The sequence below is a fragment of the Caretta caretta genome, chromosome 13 (genome assembly GCF_965140235.1).
Source record: "Caretta caretta isolate rCarCar2 chromosome 13, rCarCar1.hap1, whole genome shotgun sequence".
Taxonomy (NCBI): Eukaryota; Metazoa; Chordata; order Testudines; family Cheloniidae; genus Caretta; species Caretta caretta.
Genome location: NC_134218.1, coordinates 27,444,568 through 27,465,423, shown reverse-complemented (window position 1 = coordinate 27,465,423; position 20,856 = coordinate 27,444,568). Strand labels below are relative to the sequence as shown.

The 20,856-nt window shown below is 44.0% G+C and overlaps 1 protein-coding gene across 5 annotated transcripts in view; it reads left to right on the top strand.

Annotated features, from left to right (window-relative positions):
• Positions 1 to 4,020: 4,020 nt before the first annotated feature.
• RALY (RALY heterogeneous nuclear ribonucleoprotein) overlaps positions 4,021 to 20,856 on the top strand; it is a 281,974-nt gene continuing 265,138 nt past the window's right edge. For 2 of the 5 annotated variants that reach the window (XM_048820190.2, XM_075118841.1), the window contains exon 1: positions 4,021 to 4,232. The gene's annotated coding sequence lies outside the window, so the exon portion shown is untranslated. Of the gene's footprint in view, positions 4,233 to 4,853; positions 5,160 to 20,856 lie in introns of those variants that run through there. The other 3 variants (XM_048820192.2, XM_048820188.2, XM_048820189.2) reach the window with 2 other exon arrangements.

Below are 20,856 nucleotides of genomic sequence, written 5' to 3'. Positions count from 1 at the left end.
ATCACTCTGGGAGGTCGGTGAAAAGCAAAGGAATTGCTAATCAGATACATTAGAAACAATGAGCCTTGGGACCTCATATTGCATGAGGGACAAAGTCATCTCCTCTCCTGCTGTGGTCACGTACTCCTGACTTAAATGTGTGTTGTTCAAGAGTAACTCCACTGAAGTCAATGCACAGTCCCTCCCCTTGGGGCAGTGCCTCTCTGCACCTCCCCAAAAAGGCTGGGGGAGGGTCAGAGGCAAAGAATCCTTCCTAAAGCTGTAGAACAGGAGCAGGATTGCTGTACATCTAGTCTTGACTCCAGGGTGCTATCCCTCTGAATCCAGCAGCCACTCTCCCCTTCAGAGTTCCAGATCCCCTGGCCCACTGCTCACCCATCCCTGCCTCATGCCTCTCCTTGAACACTGCCCGTCTCTGCTAGGATGCAGAGACACACAAGGAGCACAGTTCCATGGTGCAGACCCCCATTTCTATATATGAATAGCGCTGGTCCCACAGGTCCCTCTGTGAAAGAAAGGACAGGATCTGATCCTTAATACAGCAGGGAGGTTAATTTAATGTTATATTTTCCTCTTACCATGGGAATGGGACCGTGGACTCTTGGGTTCCATTTCCAGCCCTTCCACAGATGTACTATGTGACCTTGGCCAACTCACTTATTTTTGTTATTAATAATAATAATTTGTTTCCCTAGCCAGGTTGTCATAGTATTTTCCGCTCTGTAGGAAAAGGTAAAAAAATCCAACCAATCCTGCTCAGTCAGTCATGGGAGAAGATATTTCTCTTTGTGATCAAAAGTCTTAACTTCAGAAGTATTCCTGCAGCATCTCTGAGGGACACCTCTCTGCAGCATTATTAATAAGAAAAAGATGGAAGGTGTTAAAAATAAATACTTTCCCTTTCATGGCAAAAGGCCTTATCCAAAGAATTATTTCATCCATTTTTCCTATTAATTGACAATACCAAATACTTTCATGCTGCTTTGCATCCATAGATCTCAAATCACTTTAAAAAGGATGGTAAAAACTGACTAGGACTGGTCAAAAAATTTCCATCAAAACTGTTTTTGATGGAAAATTTGGATTTTTTGAGTGAACATAACTCCTGTGGAAAGTGTTGACTTTCCACAGAAAGATATTATTGACAATAAACAAAAGCCCCAAAACTATATATGTAAAAAAATTGGCTAAATACCGAAAGATTTCTGGCCAAAACCAAAAATATATCTTATTCTAAAATGTCATTGCGATGCCTCCTGGCAGTTGTAGTGCAGTTTCTCACAATCATCCTTTGAATCAGGATCCGCAGCTTGACTACATCTCCCATGATTCACTGTGGGCATCTACCTATTGTGGTTCTGGGAAAATGGTGCTCTGGCACTGTACCTGCCATAATTCATGGCCTCCCCTCATCAAGCGGGGAGGCCATGGTGCATCATGGGAGATGTAGTCCAATCAGGGAGCCCCACCTAGAGAGGCATCATTTCAGAATTAAAACATTTTGGCTTTCAGCTGGAGTATTTCTGTTCTTTGCTCAAAGTCTGACATCCCCCACCCCACTTTTTGGCCCGCTCTAATTGTGATCCCCCTTCTATAGATAGAGAAACTGAGGCTCAGAGAAACATGACTTGTCCAAGATCATAGACAAAGACAGAGCTGGAAATAGAGAAGTCTTTTAATTCATAGCTCGATGATCTACTCTCTGGATAACATTTTCTCCAGTCGACAGCTGACTGCATATGAGAAAAATAGACACTTCCTTTCTCAAGAGTCTACTATTGAACTAGTGTATATACCCTGACGTAGCCCCATTACTAGAAAGCACTATGCCCAGTAGCTCCTTCCATTGGTAGAAACACTGTGCTAAATACTGTTTGCATGATCAAGCACTAAAAGACCAACACGGAAGCGACTAGGAAACCCAAGAAGGGAGCTAACTCTATCTTGACGGTTAATTATCCATTCACTCCTTGCAGGTATCTCAGAAACGTTCCAGTAGTGGCTTGAAACAGTGCAGACGGTAAGCAGAAGCATTAGGGAATGGTACTGCAGTACACAGATGGATTTCACACAGGAGAGTCACTCCGAGGTGAGGTTCACTGTGCGTAGGACTGCATTTGGTCCATTGCAATGCACTGGAACACTTCAGAACTCTGAGGCTGATCCCATCACCGTTATTCACAGGAGTAACCCTCAGTCATGCACACAGTCCCAGAGTCTTCAATGGCACTCACACATGTATCAAGGTTACTCTGTTATATTGTATTATTTACACACCAGAGCTGACGGTGGCTCTTCACAAACAAAAGAGATGGGGTGGAAAATCTTGATCCTTTTGAAATCAGTGACAAAACTTCAGTGGGGTCAAGATTTCACCCATGGTTCCTATCCAATGTAGGCTTCTCTGTAGCAGCCACCACTGTACTATCCTGGCTCAAAGAAGCAACCATCTGAGCCCAATTCTGCCAAAAAATGTTAATCTTTTTTATTTCAATGAGACTTCTCACTTGAATAGGGGTTTTCAGGATTGGACCCTGATTTCCATAATTAACCTGTGGAACACTCTTCTACAGGCTATTACTAAAGCCAAGAGATTAACAGGGACTGCATTGGTAAATGCCAATTTCATCAGAGGCATAAACCAAATGAAAAATATTTACATTGATCATAATTGAAATTTACAGACAGTCAAAGTAAGAAATATGCTGCTTGAGAATTTATTAGTTTGCTTTAAGGTGATTGACATTGTATATTTTGCCATGTGATGTTGATCATTTGTGTTTTAACTGTTACAAAGCCACAATTTATTGAATCTCAACATCTACAATCATGAAATAATAATTGTCTGTCTCCCATAATTTCCCAAAACTCTGAAGATTTAAACTGATGAAAATAACAAAGCTTAAACACCAAGATACTGTCAAAATTATAACAAAAATCAAAAGCAAATTCTGCCACGCCTACTGGCCAGCTACCATTACTTTACACAGGGGAATTTTAAACATAAAAGGGATATAAATCCTCATTCTTCAGGTCATAAGTCAAGGTGTAGCTGAGAAGAGATAAGAAATTATCCCCTGTAGGCAGATAATTCTGTAATTGTGCTTTTTCATACTTTCTGCACCACCTTCTGCAACATAGGTGCTGACCCCTGTCAGAGACCAAATACTGGGCTAGATCGAGCCTGGGTCTGATCCAATCTGGCAATTACCATTTTCCTAAATTACTTGGGTGAGTAAAGTTTGCACCACTGGGTCCATTTTAGTCTGTTCACCATGCGCTTGATCCTGCAAACCCATACTCATTTCAGTAGTCCTTGCTCACGCGAGAAGTCCCCTTCATTTCAGCCAAGCTACTACCGTAAGGAGAACTGCTCAAGTGAGTAAGGGCTCTCTGGATCAGACCCTACAGCCAGCAGTGCATGGTGCGCATTAGGACGCATGGATGGAACCGAGGTTCCCCTCTCTGCCATAGGGGAGTTCCAGGCTACGTGGGCTGAGCTGTGTCTCTTCCCTGCAGCATGCCTGCTCTGCTGGGCGCCCCACACTGCTAACCAGCCCTCTCCTCTGAGGAGCAAGCCAATCCCTTCTTGCAAGGATCCAACCATTGCCACCCACAGCAATTGCAGGGCACTCCAGCAGGAGATCCCACTGTGATTACATTGCTCACTGAAGGGGCTCACATCTGGGATACAAGCAAGCAGAGATTAGCACTAAGCCTCAGCTGCCAGACCCCTCCTCTGGGCTTCCTCCCTCTCCCACATTTGCTACCTCCAGGAGCTGGCCTTTTCCATCAGCAGCCTGGGGGAGAGAGGCTTCTCCACTCCCAGAAACTGGGAACACTCAGACCCTCCCGGGGACAGGGGCTTGTGAAGCCGTGTAACCCCCAAGCTATGCACCCACTGGCTGCTTCGCAGCATCTCCGCAGGGCAGAGGAGATGAGACCGTGGGGGGAGGGCTTTTTTTCTCCCCCTCCCTGGCTCCGGCAATGGTACGTGCAGCTGGGAGGGCTCTCAGCTGCTGGACTGAGCGCTGCTGCTGTCAGTGTCTTCGCAGCGCCCTAGAGTTGAGGACAGGCGCTGGCTTGGACGGGCAGCAGTAGCTAGGGCTGCTGCTGCTTTTCTGTGTGTGTGCTGTGCTGTGCTGGCTTTCACTCTTTCCTCCTCCCCTTTCTCACTCACTCACTCACTCACTTCTTCTTTGACATTTTTACCTCTGACATTTTCTTGCTTGGTGAGTATTTTTTTTTCTTCTTCTTTCTTCTTGGGCTGCTTCCCCCCCCCCCCCCGAGTCTTTTTCTTTTAGTAAATTAATCCTGATTTTTAAAAACATTTTTCCAATAAAAGGTGTATGGGATTTTTTTTTCTATTAAATCAGACCCTTTCTGTCTCTTTGTTTCTGCCACTTACAGTGTGAGATGCAGCAATTAAACTCGCTTTCTGACGCACCCGCTAATTTTTCCTTCCTTTGATCCCTCTTATTTTCCTTTTTAAAAATGAAATATGCTCCCTCTTTTAAAAAGTCTGTTTTGAAAGTGGGTTTGTTTTAAGCACTGCCCTGCTCTGTTTTCAGAGGCATTTGTCCTTCTTGTTGCAGGTGCCAATGTTTGAATGCTGTGTGTGGTTTCTTCTTTCTCTTAACTTTTAAATTTTTGTGTTGCCCCCCCCCCCCTTTTTTTTTTCTTGGATATATTACAGCCTTGGGTCTTGCAAAAATACATAGAATCTTCTTGGAAGATATTTTAAAAAATGGATGTGTTGAAGGAAATGAGAATTCCCCCTCCCCTCTTTTTTTTTTTTTTTTAAACTGTTGTTCGGAAGTGATTTTCTTGGGAGTATTGACCTGACTCAAGGTTTTTGACCTGTCTAGTAATGCGGGAAGAACAGGAAGGGGGAAAGAGGACAGAGGCATCAACAGCGGTAGGCTGGCGGATAAGAAACTTTCATGTTTCAGAAACTATCCGGGTGAAATCCTGGCCCCACTGAAGTCAATGGCAAAGCACCCATTGACTTGAAAGGGGCCCAGATTTCACCTGCAGAGTGTGGGATAAAACCTTTTCTACCTTAATCCACTATGAGGGAAACAATAAACCAGTTCTGATTGGATGCCATACCATTCCCTGTGTCTCAGCGCTATACTGATGGAAATATATTGACCCAGGTGTGTCTGTGTTTTTTTGTCATGTATCTTTGCTGCTGGGTTTGCTTGTTATGTTCAAAAGAACACTTCTATCCGTTATTGCAATCAGGGGTGCTGTTTGGAAAAGTAGTAGTGAGTGAAATGATAACAGGTTATTTTATCGCTCTTGTAAAATTTAAACCCTGTGCTCTCTGCGGCTAAGATTACTATTGTGCCTGTTGGAACTTATTTAAGATGCTTTGTGCTGACTGAATAGACTGAATGCACTAATCAAATCCCATGTCAACTTGAACCACACCTGAACAAAAGTGCTTTCTTTGTAGCAAATGGGGGCTTGAAATAAATCTTTTGCCTGTTATTGTTAAAAACACTTTTTCTGTTTTGTTTTTTAAGTGATAGTTTTCTAACATACAATACTTGAAGCTGACAGGTTGCCACTGCTATATCTGTAGTGGCAATTTCAATGGCCATTGGAGACTATAAACAAAAATCCACTTTTCATACAAAATTGCGCTCTCAAAGGCTTGGCTATTTGTGTTGGACTCCATTTGTTTAAGAGGAAACCAGATTAGAGAGAAACTATGCCTATTTATAAAGATATTCCCACGTCTAATCTCTTCCATGTCTGATGACCTTCTGTAAACTAAGCCACCTTTTGCAGTAAAGGGAGAACTGTAGATGGTTTAAGCTTACTTCTCAGAAGGTTGCACTGAGCTTCAAACTGAGGCTTTCCCACTTCCCTGCAGTCTCTCCATGCTTGGTAGCTCTCCTCTTTGAACTTTAAAGGATGGAGGGCTTTAAAGCTGAATTTGACAGCTCCTGAGGCTGGATGCATGCTGTTTCATATTAAACAGGTTATTATTGACTTGCCTTTTGTGAGTAGGCGCCATAAGCGTGCTAATCAATAGCCTATAACAGTGTGTGGTGCCCAGGAGGAGCTGTTATGGGAGACATCTATATGACAGTGGTCTCTTGAGTGGGAGAGAGCAGTGCAGGGGCTCAGACCTGTATTTGCTAAGGAGCTAAATCCCTCAAGTCTAGCCCATCTTCCCCTGTTACAGCTAGGGGCCGGGTGATCCATCTCAGATAGTCAATTTGGTGGTTTAGGATCTGTCAGTTTCGGGGGTGGGACGTTCAGTTGGGTTTTTGTATCATTTCATTTTGCTGTTTCTTATGATTTGGGTCTAATTTTATTTGGGAAAAAGTTTCATGTCATTGGACTAAAGAAAGCAGGTGCAGGAGGAGCTTCTAAGCAATGTAGAATTTTTTGCATCTTTTAACTGAGATTTCTCTTTCACCCCCGGGGGGGGATGGGGGGGATGACTAAGATGCACATGTTGTGTGACCAAAATCTAGACACTGTTGCACCAAAGCAGTGTAAAAAGAAAAAAGGCTCTTTGGAGTAGGTAGGTTGTCAGAGATTCTAATGGCCACTTGTCACACTAATTATTCCTGGAAGTTTTTAAGGCTTTTTTTTTTTTTTTTAAGCAGCAGAATTAGGCTTGTTTGAACCTAAGACCTTTCTTCATGAAGTGAATATAGTAAGACAGGTATTCTTTTAGTTCTCAGTGCTGTGCCAATGAAAGATTGCCTGTATGTTGGCTCTGACTGTCAAGATAACATTGTCAATGGATTTTAAGGAAATGGCAAAGCAAAGAAGGTGTGTCTCTAAGAACCACTTTCTTTAGAAAAGGCAGATAATAGGCAGTGATTGTGGAAGAATGCCTTACTTACAGATTGTAAGGGGAGGATTAAGTCTCTCAACAAATGGAGACTGGCTTGTGTGAAATAAGACACAGTCCCTCAAAAAATAAAACATTCTCAGCACCAGGAGACTCTTTAGCTACCCATGCACCAAATTATTAAGTAAAAGCAGCAGAACTTTCTTTGATTTGTGTTCTGTATTGATGGCTGTAACTTTGTGTTCTGTAACTTTCAGGCCTAGAATTTTATATCTAGTCAAAGGGAAAGGCCTCTGGATGTAAAATCTCAGAAGCTCCTTGATATGCTAAAGCTATTGTAGAATTTTCCAAAATGTTAGTTATGCATATTGGAGATGGCTGAGCTTCATTTGAAGAGATCCGAATCTCTTCCTGTCCCCCGCTACGTCATTCCCTTATGTGTTACTCTGGACAGGGTTGCATTCTATTGTTTGGAAAAACACAAAAGGAATTTATTTCAGAATTAAAATGTGTGTCTCTGGGGTCAGGCTTCATTTGAAAGCTAGTCTGAAGACATTGTTTGATTTGAAACTAGGAAGTAACTATGGAAAGACTGAATATGTCTAGCAAGTAATACATGCTGGGGGGGAAAAACTGAAATAATGAGCTGAACAGAGCTAACTTTAGGATAAAATGTCCCAGCAAATGGTTTATAAATTCATAACATACTAAGGGGGAAAAGGAAAATGTTTCAAGCAAATAACAAGCTATTTTTTCATAACTATAAAGTTTTAATGAGCTAGTTAAAATATCATCCTAAATCTATACTTTTCAGATTTATATTCTTAGCGGAAGGTTAATCAGTAGAATTCATGCTGATCTGAATCAAGCTGAATAGTAAAGAGAGGCTCTTAGGAGAATCTGAAAGCCAATAGGCATTTTTCAGACCTGAGTTATGTCACTTTTTAAGAATGCCTGAGGCCATTGCATTTTAAGAAGACGACAAAGCTTTTGTTTTCAAGCTGGCCTAGAAAAATGCAAGGGATAAATCCAAAGAAGGTTTTCAGAAGTTGTCATTTGTGATTAAGTTGATTTTGCTGTTGCCCAAGAATGCAGCACTGTTCCTTGGCACAGCTTGAACTGTCTGTTTCCTCCTCCCCCCACCAGTACCAGTTTCTTATTTGTAAGGAATTCAGGCGAGTGAGAGTATCTAGTTCCTATGACTCAGAGATGTATATTGATTTAGAGGGTCAGATTTCTGGTAGCTGCATCGCTGATGTAAATGTAATTATACATACTTTACAGAAGATGGGACTGAGGTGACATGAGTGCAGAGACTGACTTAAGAGCAGCTTGCTGGCGTTCTACAGACTTAATACGTGAATGTAAGATTGTTTTTACGGGTGGGCTACCTGTTAGGATCAGAAACTGAGATCTTCAAGCAAAGGATTATAATGATATGAAGTGGGACAAAGGAGAACTGTTTACTGTGCACATTCTAGGTAACCCTCCATTCTTCTACAAATGAGGAACATTCATGCCAATTGCAAAAAGCCCTTCAACTTTTTCAGAAATTCACGAACCTTTCTTATATCTTCATCTGCTCCATGCAACCTAAGCCAGTCATCCTTAGTATCCTGTTTCTGTTCGTCGGTGAGCAGGATCCAGAGGCCGTGAAGTGAATGGGACTTTTTCTATTGACTTCGATCGGGTCAAGCCCTGCAACCGGTGAATAGACCATGTATATGAAGACTGTAAAGCTGGATCTGAGCTCTGTAGGATCTTAACAATGGATGAGAGAAATTATCTGTGTTTTTAATAAAAGTCAAGTACTAGGAGCATCAGAGATAACTATTTCAATTTTAATAATGAGGCGAAAGCTGAGGACAGGTTACTGCTTCAGAGAGCCCAAAAACTCATTCTCTGGATTAGCAATATTAGATAGGTTGTGATAGCATTAAAGGGGCATAAATACAACCCTTCAAAGCCACCTCATTAGTGAAATTACAAAGGAGGTTATAATACTGCAGAGGTCAAGTTCTAAAACAAACTCATTCTCCAAGGCTGCTCTTCCTTAACTGTGCATATATATTTTTCACTATAAACAGTCCTGCTTGAACAGACAGAGGATGCTAATTAGTGGGACACCCTGTTCAGGGCAGCACGAGTCATATTTGAACCAAACAAGAGTTACACAGACAGAGGAGGCTCAGCCCCCAACTCTGCCACACGGACTCAAAATGACAATCCTCTTCATTACTGATCTTATCAGGACACTTGTGTCTTTCAGTCCAGAATCTTTGTGTTGGACGTGTCTGTCTGCACAGGGATCAAATGAATTTCTGCAGCTGCTATTTCCACTCAAAAGGGCTTGTCTCTTCCTTTTCTTGAAAAGCACAGGCCAGAACCATTTCCAAGCCGCTCTTTAGAAGAGTCAGAAACTGAATGATGGCCTAAAAGGAGATGGCTGTTTCTCCTCTGTCCCACAAAGGAGAAATGCTGAAGCATATTGGGTTCAGTCTTGCCTCCCATGGAAGTCACTGGGAGTTCTGCTATTGACATTACAGGGAGCAGGACTGGTTCTGCTTTGAGCCTGATATTGTAGCTCTTGACTCCTACCCTAAAACTAGGATTTAGAACCCAGGTTCCCCAGTGCTACAAACAGCTTCCTTGTTCCTCTAGTGCATCTGTTCTTCTCCTTTGGAAGGGTTTACTAGAGATATTGCATGAGTTGCCTTCTTTTCTTCAAAAAGATCTTTGTTTAAAATCAAAGGAAAGTGAATGGCATTTGTTTTTTAGAAAATAGGAGCAAGTTAAATGGCATGGAGACCTTTGGGCTATGTGTCTCTCTCCCTGCCTAATACAAATAGTCTCTTATTGAAATCTGCAGCATCAACTCAGCATATGCTGGTACCACAGGAGATTAGAAACTGACAGGGGTGCTGCTTCATCATTCAGATGCTTTCCCCAGCAGACAGCTTGGGCTTTCTACTACACTATGGTAAGGATAACGGTGTATATGTCTCAGACTGCTACTGTAGGGAGCTATAAGAAGGAAAAATGAACAAGGGTGAGGATACTAGCAAGTTCAGGTCCAGCTCCTCCAGTATCAAAACCCAAACAGTAGCTAGACCCAGCCTTTACACTGTGCCACTTCTTATATTAAGAAGAGATGCGTCAAATTGTTCCAAGTGGAGTCCTGCCTTTCAGTAAAAGAATTAAGCATGGACATGAGGGTGAATAGTAAAATCTCCTGCCAGAGTAAATGTCAGCGTCAATACATATAACGGTGATGGGAACCCATATATGAAGCCAGACGTATACAGTCAGAATTGGGGTTTTTTTCTTAAAAAAAAAAAAAAAAAAAAAGTTGATTACATAACCAATTCCTTGGAGCCAGGCACATGTCTTCTAGCATGGGGGAGCATGGGCAGAAGCTGTTGTTACTAATGCCCATCATCCTGGTATCTAGATGCTTTTGTACATGGATGCTTTACAAGACTTAAGATGAGACCTTCACGATCTAACTAAGAGAAGCCCAAATCCCAGGCTTGCCTGCTGACTTCAGGTTTGCTAGCCCTTTGGGAAAGCAGGATTTGGAAGGGTCTGGACAGAAAAGTTCATCTCCATCTCCTTCTAGTTCTGCACTCAGTTATATTTCCACAGGGAGTGAATTCCAGAGGCGTGGGCCCGGGTCTGACAAAGCTCTGCCAAGTGTTCTCTTCACGTATCAATTTCTCGTGATCCAGAGAAGCTCAGATCATACCCTGTGCTGGAGCAGTCCTAAAGAGATTTGTATTTAGACCATTTAGGGCTGTATATACAGCAACCAGATCCTTGGCTTTCACCTGACAGCTAGGGTTTGTTGCGCTCCTGTTAGCTCCTGCACTCAACCTGGACTTGCCTGCCTCAAGGTAGACCTAATTAGAACAGCCCAGGCAAGAGGATATGAAGATGGGGGTGACTGACGCAAGAGCTAATTAAGAAGGAGTGCCGCCTGATGGAAGCCTATGGGGGAAGTGAATTTGTTCCTAACCAGGATGTCCTGAAGCACAGTGGAGATGCTTCAGAAGTGGTGGGTTCTTTGGTGTTGGTATGGGATGGGTGGAAATCTTAGAAGTCCCTCCTAGAATGATATTCCAGAACTACCAATACTGCTTAGCCTGAATGCTAATGTCACTGCTGGAGGCCAGGCTTCAGATGGGCTGCGTCAGACAGGTATCGCTGTGTCTGTATGAGGTTGTTTGGTTACAAGGGAGTATCTGCTTGTGGCTTTTGGATTGTGGCAGGGCGTGTGTTATAAAAGGGGCAAAGAGTCCAGTGGCACCTTGTAGACTAGCAGACGTATTGTAGCATAAGCTTTCGTGCGTGAATACCCACTTCGTCAGATGTACCTCGCTTCGTCAGATGTTATAAAAGGAACACAAAGCTGCTGTGATCCATGCAAAAACTCCAGTTTGTAGAAGCTTGTTTGGCTCCTCTGTAATAGTTCAAAGTTAAGTTAAACTTGATTTGACCATGGATCTTGCTATTAGAATTTAGGACCTGACTGTGCATCCCCTACTTATGTTGGTGAGCCTTACTGACACGAGTAGCACCATTGCACAAGTGGGCCTTGAAGGTATTGCCAGCACATATGGTCTATTCTAAAAGTTAGCTGGGGTGAATACTACCAGCACCTGTAATGGAGGCTAAAGGTCTGATCTTGCCAAGAGACCTCCATGAGCAGACTCCTGTGCCCATATGGAGCCCTGTTGGTTCTTATGGTAGGATCACTGTCCTAAGCCCTGAAACTAAACCCTGGAACTGCAACTTTTTCAATGATCATTGTTCAAAAAGGCCCTCTGATCAACCTATACAGCAGGCACCCCCATTTACCTCATGTAATCCTCTCTCTATTAACTGAATGCAAGAAACAGCTGAGAGAAGTGTGTGATGGTAAAATGTCACCAAAAGAGTTTGGTATGAATTGAATATTCAATTGTACAACATCAAAAACACATGAACAATCACTGAAAGAAACATCAAAAGTGATTGTGTTTTGGTTTCCATCTTAAATGGGAATGGAAGGGTCTCATATAGTGAAGCAAAAAAAGTGAGCTGTAGCTCATGAAAGCTTATGCTCAAATAAATTGGTTAGTCTCTAAGGTGCCACAAGTACTCCTTTTCTTTTTGCGAATACAGACTAACACGGCTGCTACTCTGAAACCTGTCAAAAGAAGGTGTTCTCCAATAATTTGAATGTGGTGTAAATAATCTTTCCATAGGGTATATTTATTAACTTATTAGTAGCTTATTTCCTTCTGGAAGCAGAACTGCCCCCAGTGGTGTCAGGGGACAGAGGGTTTATAAACTTTTCATTATAATAGTTCCACAAAAGGTATTAAAGCTGGTGTCTTGCCCCACAGGCATGAGGGTCGCTGAACTCTTGCCTCTCCTCAAAGAACTGGGACCTTTCTGAGCCCAGCCATTAGCTGGGTAATATTTGCTTAGGAAAAAATGCAATTCCTCTGTCAGCTTTTATCCAGGCTCCTGGGCCCTGATTACTTGTTTATTTTCTGCAGCTTATCGAATCACTTTTCATACAGAGCTAAGCATTGATCATCTTTTGCGGTCCTTCCTCTTTGTTCTGTCAGCAAATGTTACAAAATGGACCTTAAATTACCTCTTTTCCAAAATGAACAGGCCCTGTATACTCACAGGTGGGTGGAGCTCTTTCATCTGAAGCATAAATCAGGGGTAGCCTCTACTCCGGCTGTTTGCTTGTAACCCTCATCAGTGCCCTCCAATGCTCTCTTTACACAGACAGGCTTTGAGGCCAGGCCCAAAAGCAAGCAGGGGTGTAATGAAAACAAAGAAACAAGGCACCAAAGTGCCATTTGCTTTCATGATGATAAAAAATGCAAACTCTAAGTGCTTGAACCACTGCACTGGGCCCCGTCTACAAATGGCTGGCTCTTCCCATACTGCAACAGATGAGCCTTTGTGTAAGCAGGGGAATGGTCCCGCTATTGTGGGGAACTTTCCTGGCTTATACACTACCCTGATGAAATGGGCTAGCAAAAGGATCTGAGTCCTCGCTCCCACTACCTTTACCCAGAGGCTTGCCTGACCTCAAGGGCTCCCCTTCCACTCTCCTGTATGTTAGAGTCCTGGTAACCCCAACAAGGCTGGGCCCAGGATTCCTGGCAGGCTCAACCCCCAACCTTGTTGTGGTCACTTAGGGCAGGGACTCGGGTGTCCCCAGTCCGGGCTGCTCTCTCTGCACCGGATGATTGACCCACTGATCATTACATAGAGTTCAAAGCAAATACAATTTATTAAACAGCAATCAATTTTAAAAAAAAATGGGAAAGGTTAAAGGAAAACACGTCACCCTGCTCTGTGGCACTGGGACGTCACAACCAGCTATCTCTGGAATGTGAGTAACAGACTGAACTTCCCTTCCACGTCCCAGGCCTCCTCCTCAGGCCCTGGCTGTGCTGCGGGGCTGCTGCGGGTCGGTCACTTGCTCTGGCGCTGGCCTCATGCCCTCAGGCTTTAGGTGGCAGGGCCTTTCTTCCCAGCATCGCCTCCGCCCCATCCCCATCCAAGTCTAGCCTGCAGGGCCTCTTGGCTGGGGCGTCTCCCTGCACTGGACCCGCTGCCCAGGGTCCTCCTGGCTCTTCTCAGCTGCTCACTGTATCAGGCTCCAGCTCCAGCCTGTCTCAGGTCCAGCTCCACTCTGCCTCAGCCCGCCTGCTGCTGCTACTCTGCCTCCAGCTCCCTGGCTCTGGGTGCTGCAGCTTTGCCCCCAGCACAGATCTGCTCTGTGGGCTACTTCTGTGGCTCTGCTCCCTGGGCTGCTTTTCTGGCCCCTCTGCTCCCCAGCTCAGCTCAGGGCCCTGCTTTCTCCTTGGCTCGGCCCCACTCTGTCTGACCCAGGCAATTCCAGCTCACAGGGAGGACGGGACCCCCCTGGCCTCCTGACTGTCTGATTAGCCTGCCCGCCCTGTCAATCAGGCTGACCTGGAGCACTGGCCTCGCCCCATTGTTCCTGGGGACTGTCAGTCTCAGGGTCCTGATTTCCCATCGACCCTTCCCCTTTCTTTTGGTACTGGGAGCTAGCCAACCAGAACATCCCCACTGAGTTTTAGTAAGGGGACAACAGTCCCCTTCTATTTGTCCTTTCTGTTTGACACAAGAGTGAGGGCACCATAAAGTAATATTTAGCAGTGGGAGGAATGCCATAGCTGAGTCTGATGCCCAGAACCAATAAATGTTAGCACCACAATTTAATAGTGGTATGGCTGGTGGAGGGTACTTGCTGCATCTCTATCTTCCATTTCCCCATTTGAGAACATTGTGATGCTATGGTGATGGCCTGGGGTATGATCCTAGAGGGAACACAGCTCCCCATCTAGCCTCTGTGTGTATAAAGGCAGCAAGGCATCATTTTTACATATACAGAATAAGCCAGTGGAGTGGCACTGCTCCAGCATACTGAAGGTAGACTTGAGTGTAGCTAATTCAAGGGAGGCAAGCCCGGAAGCTGTAGTCTTACTTGGAACAAGTATTAATAAGCCATTACCTGACATTTTATTTCTGGCTGCTTCCTTAGGTATGCAGATATTTTTCTAACACACTAATTCTAATCCCTAATAAATGCTACAGAGCAAGAGAATGCATACAGTCATCAACTGATACGTGATTTCTAAGCAGTGGTCAGCCCAGGGAGTGCATCACTGATTTCATTATTCAGATACTTGCTCGTACTTGTTCCTCTACAGTATGTCTCAGAATACCAGATCTTATGAGACAAGAGCTACTGCACCTCTGAAAATATACAGGGAATTACCCAATTGAAGGACTCCAAGCAAGGGGCTAAAGTGAATAACATGAATGGTAAATGAAGGCTATGTTAAGAATGTTTCCATACTTTTATTGTCATTCCATACTTTATCTGCGTTGCCTTCTCTAGTTCAGGTTTACAGTTGTTAACGCTGATGTCCGGCTTTGTGTCACTCTAGCAGGTCTGTCTAACAAGCTGCTAACATCTAAGGAAAAAATACAGCACTCGTCACCTCATAATGAATGGATTTTTAACCTATACTCCTGGGGCATAGGCAAAATACTGTATTAGCCCCATTTTATACCTGGCAAACTAAGGCACTGGGGTATGTCTACACAGCAACTGGACACTTGTGGCTGGCCCGTGACAGTTGACTTGAGGCTCGAGCTGTGGGGCTGTTTCACTACTGTGTCCATGTCGCCTGGGCTCAGTTGGGAGCCAAGGCTCTCGGACCCTGTGAGGTGGGAAAGTCCCAGAGCTCGGGTTCCAGCCCAAGCCCGGAAGTCTACACTGCAATGAAACAACCCCACAGCCCAAGCAACGTGAGCCTGAATCAGTAGGCCTGGGCCTGCTGCTGGTTTTTCTTTGCTGTGTTGACATACCCTTAGTCAGTTAAGTGACTTGCCCATGGTCCCCCAGAAAGCCTGTAGATAACCAAGGATTTGAATCCATGTATCCTAGTCCAGTGTCTTAACAACTAGGCCATCCTTCCTACTGTTATGATAGGATAACATCTTGTATTTACTCGATGCTCCTCATCTAGCAGGCTCATGAAGGGCTGAACAAACTATGCGTCCAATCAGATTGCTATGTCTAATGCCAAAAACGCAGCCTGCCGTGGGGCCAAACTCAGTTACGCACGCAACATTACACAACAATTTAGGGCAGGGAATGAGGAGGAATATTCTTCTTGGTTTAGCAAGTGGCTCCACAAATCTGAAATTTTTCTGGGTCAGTGATCATAGACTAGTGCCATCATAGAATATCAGGGTTGGAAGGGACCTCAGGAGATCATCTTGTCCAACCCCCTGCTCAAAGCAGGACCAATCCTCAATTTTTGCCCCCAATCCCTAAATGGCCCCCTCAAGGATTGAACTCACAATCCTGGGTTTAGCAGGCCAATGCTCAAACCACTGAGCTATCTCGCAAATAGGGAAATTCGAGTGATTGCAGCAAATGTTGTAGTGTGTATGTATATACAGTAAAATAGTCATATGAATAAATGTCACTTAATAAAATGCCTGCGGAAGTTTTTCAACACTTCTGATGTACTGGGATGCTGTTAGCTTACTTGATGGAGGCTTCTGTCTCCATGTGAACAAATGAACAGCGATGGAGAGACGCCCTCTGTCGCTGACTGCAGTGAGGAAAGCACTCTGCTTCTGAATGCTGTTTTTTAACTAAGTTTCAATCGAGTGTGGAAATGGAGAAAGCAGATGTTTGTTTTTCCTGTGCTAGAGCTTCACTCTCCTTTTATGCCAACTCAGAGGTCTCCTTGCAACTAACAAAGGGAGTTTCTCTAGCAAGTGGAATGAAAACAAGCTGACACAATGAATGCAAACTCATTAGCTTGTTTGTATTGCTGTTCTTCCTGAGAAGCCTCCTTTATTTCCAATGTGGTTTTTTTGTTGTTGTTTTTTTTGCATAAGAATAAGAGTGAAGCTGTCTGGTTAGGAAAGCCAGTGTCTCACCTCCCCCACCCTGGGGGAAGAGAGCTAGAGGAGTACTTCATAAGAACCCTAGTCCATGTCAGCTATCCTCATCGTTATTCTTTTCACTGCAGCAGTAGCTAGGGGCTGTGCATACACACCGACAATCTCTGCTCCAAAGAGCTTACAGTCCAAATGGCCAAAGAATGGGAGGGGAAACAGAGGGAATGCCTGCAAAAAGAAAAAGAGTACTTGTGGCACCTTAGAGACTAACAAATTTATTTGAGCATAAGCTTTTGTGAGCTATAGCTCACTTCATCGGATGCAATGTCTGTTGCTCAAGGGCACAGAGCAGGTCCCGAGCAGAGCCGGGAATAAATCCTAAGTTTCCTCATGCCCCATTGTGTACCCTGAGCTGCACTTCTCCCCAACCCCACCAGTCCCAGACTCCATCTGCTTTGAAAGTATGCAAACTCAGTTCACGTGTAATAGAAGTACATGCAATCACACGTTTTAAATATATTTTGAAATGTGCCTAAAACCACTGTTCCAAGTCTGGTGCTTTTGCCGGGGATGCCAGGTGGAAAGAGACTCTCTCTGTCACAGTTAATGTCTTAGTCTCACTGGGATGAATGTGTTTTACCATATTTAGCTTAAGACTTTAAGTCTTGCAAATACCACTACTATGCTAGTGTTTGGTTTCCAAGGAGTTAACCCATTGTTTGACAACTGAGATCTGGTGCAAAATTTCCCTGCTCTTAGAGTGGCGGTGTTGTCTAGTGGGTGGGACACGTAACTGGGGCTCAGGGTTATTTGGGTTCTGTATCTGGCTCTTCCACTGACCTGCAGTGTGATGTGAGGCAAGTCATTTCACCTCTTTGTGCCTCGGTTTCCCCCTCTATGTTTTGTCTGTTTAGCTTATAAGATCTTTGGGGCTTGGACTGTCTCTTACTATGTGTTTTGTACAGTGTCTAGCACTGTAGGCCCTGAACTTATCTGGGGCCTTTAGGTGCGACTGTAACATAAATAGTTTGTATAATCTCTAGAACAGTGAACAGTTCATTCCTTGTTCTTTTCATGTTCCTGATATTTGCTAATTTGTTCATTATTCTAAATTGTACAAATAGCTTTAACTAAAAGGGTTTGGGCCTGTTCGTTCTCTTTCAGCTCCTTAGATTACTCTGTTGTTCAGAATTTGGTAGTCAGCCTGTGATTGGCCACCCAAGTCACATAATATGCTTACTGTTCCCTGACTGGATTACTAAACCCTTATAAACAGGAACAGTGACAGAACAGGTTGAATCTCAAGGAGAAATGGTGCACTTTAGGGACAGAGGCTTGGGAGGTGAGCAGGCTGAGGAATTTTTAGTACATTCAAAACCTCTTCATTTTTATTTTGCAGAAGAGCATTTTCTTCAGCTATACAAGTGGACCCTAAAAATAGCTGGGTTCCTACCTGGCTGAGGTGGGGAGAGAGACGTCAGGTGCATTGGCTGTAGCACAGACTTCACTATCCATTTGCTCTTGTCCCATTCTGACGCCATAACTGAGCCCAATAAGGTGCCCAAGCAATGCAAATGTGCTCACTTCTGAACATGTCATTTGCACATGAATATTTGTATGTAAAGAAATAAAAGCTCCACTCGAGCTATTTATGCAAATGGGGTTGGACTGTGAAAAGCAAACAAAAAGGTCGGGAATGCAGTGGGATTGACTCCCAGGTTGGCTTTCACTTAAGGGTTCATGACGGTAATTTACGTCTGTTTACCCACTTCCAGGCGGGTAGGCAACATTTAATTTTTGTGCACACACATCTATGCAGTGCTATGAAGGGCCACTCACATCTGTGCACTCTATATAGGTCAGATGCGTGTTAGGTTCTTTATGAAGACAAAACTTGACAGCCTTTCCTCTGTGCAAGGAAGGAAAAAAAAATCACGGAATTAGCATGCTAACTCCATAAGGAATGTTTTTAAGGACAGAGCCCTAAAGCAGAAGCACCTGCAGGTGAACTGCAGTGGCATTGCTATGTGCTTCAGGTTGTGAAAATGAGCTTTATTGATGAAAGATTTATCTGAGCTGTGTACTAGGGTTTGATGCAATGTCATATCAGATTAGTCTTACAATGCAAAATACGAAAGGGTTCTGGGTTGCTTCTAACAGATGCTTTTGCCTTTCTTTTCTCTTAATAAAAGGCCTTTATTTCAGTTGGTGGAGCTTGTGATTCTTTGTTGGTTTATACATGTAAATGTAAAGCCCACTTTGTCCTACTGTTGTGTTCGCTGACCCATTCCTGTACCTCTGGTTTGGTCTTACTGGTAGGGAAAGTGAGCACAAGGTGAAGTCAGAATGCCCCATTTGCCGTAATACTAGCTAAACTCAATTGAAAGACTCCTATTGCTTTGGTGGGTGTTGGATCAGGCCCTTGGTGTGTGGCTCCTGCAGAGAGCACCACCCCAAGGCAAGGTTGGTTGGGATGAAAGGTGAGGCAAGGAGATTAGTAGTGGCCTAGGGAGCTGTTTACTTCTGGGTCACCAGTTTGATCCAGCTCATGGGTGCATAACTGGTTGGAAAATCATTCCCAGAGAGTAGTGGGCATGTTGGAGTGGGGTCCTGCTGGGATCGGTTCTGGGTCCGGTTCTGTTCAATATCTTCATCAGTGATTTAGATAATGGCATAAAGAGTACACTTGTAAAATTTGAGGATGATACCAAGCTGGGATGGGTTGCAAGTGCTTTGGAGGATAGGATTAAAACTCATAATGATCTGGACAAACTGGAGAAATGGTCTGAAATAGGATGAAATTCAATAAGGTCAAATGCAAAGTACTCCATTTAGGAAGGAACAATCAGTTGCACACATACAAAATGGGAAATGGCTGCCTAGGAAGGAGTACTGCGGAAAGGGATCTGGGGGTCATAGTAGATTACAAGCTAAATATGAGTCAACAGTGTAATGCTGTTGCAAAAAAAGCAAACAGCATTCTGGGATGTATTAGCAGGAGTATTGTAAGCAAGACACGAGAAATAATTCCTCCGTTGTACTCCACCTAGGGAGGTGGTGGAATCTCCATCACTGGGGATTTTTAAAAGCAGGTTGGACAAACACCTGTCAGGAATGGTCTAGATAATACTTAGTCTTGCCCTGAGTGCAGGGGATTGGACTAGATGACCTCTCAAGGTCCCTTCTGGTTCTATGTCATTAGTGATCCGTGTCAGTGTTGCTGATTCTCATAACCTTAGGGGGCCCTCTTCAAGTCTGAGCTCCTGATGTCGTGTTGATGTGAGAACCTTTCTTTTTTTCATTTAAAGAAATAAAAGTTTCTAGCTGCATAGTTGTGGAGAAAAGCTTGGGATTATGACCCGAGTGCAACCTAAAGGCTCAGAAACGAAACTAAAAAGAACGCAGTGTTTATTTTGTGTTAAAATCTCATGATTCTTAAGCAAATCTCGTGAGTTCCCAAGATTTTGGAACATTTTCAGTTGGCAGTGCTGCCTGAAGTCATGACCAGCTGTTGACCTGTTGTATGTGAACAGCTGGTATGGAAATACCTGGACCTATATATTCACTTACTTTGATGTATAAGCATATTAATAGGCACCACCCCATGCAGTGAGTACTTTTATTAAAATCGGCTGCCCTCCAAAACCATCCAAAAAAATCATTTGTAATGACAGCATGGCTGCAACATCTCCCTTTCCCCCACCTGTCCGTTCTGCAAACGCCTGGGAAGAAAGATGTGCCCAAAGGGTTAACACATCCATGCCCTGATTTTTGAAACTGGGGGCTGACAGGCTCCTACATCTATGTTTAGGCACTTATATAAGTGGCATGAGTTTCCTATGTTCTCAGCAGTCAGCAGCTGCCAATCACGTCAATAGGATAAAGTGACTTTGGTGAGATCTGGCAGATGGTCAGCACTCTTGAAAATCAAGCTGCGTGTGGGTTCAGGAGCTAAAACACTTTCGACTACTGTGTTGGCCCTAGCTTCTGGCAGGTCAAGGCGGGGAAGTGAGTTCCAGGCTTCCATGGAGGGGCTTGGACAGCACAGTAATGGGCATAAAGAACGGAACACCCCTCTGGCAGCAACCTCTCCTCTATCTTCCTGTGTCGAGAGAACTCCAGCATGAGCCCCTCTGCTGGTCCCACTGTACTCGAAAGGTAATATGTAACTGCATGGCTAATTCTCAATAGACGGGTGTCCCCATTTGAGGAATCCTCATAATTGCTATCTTTTGACAGACTCAGCAGAGAGGCCAATGAACTGAATAAGCATGGAGACTAGCTTTCCCTCTGTCAGGCAGATGGTCCCTCGAGGTTCGGGTCAGGGCACATTGGCGGGGCACCGCCTGGCACTGCCAGCTCCTACCCCTAAACCTCTACCAAAAAAAAAGAGGACATCAATACAATCTTAAGAATGCCCCCAAACCTTAACCCAAGCAGAATTTTGACCCCCAAAAGGGAAGGGTGTCAGCATCTCCATGAAGTCCAGTAGGGACCTGGCTGTTGCTATTGATTTTGACGTGGAGGGTGCTCAGATATTCTGGTGATGAACAGAAGTATAAAGCTCTAAGATT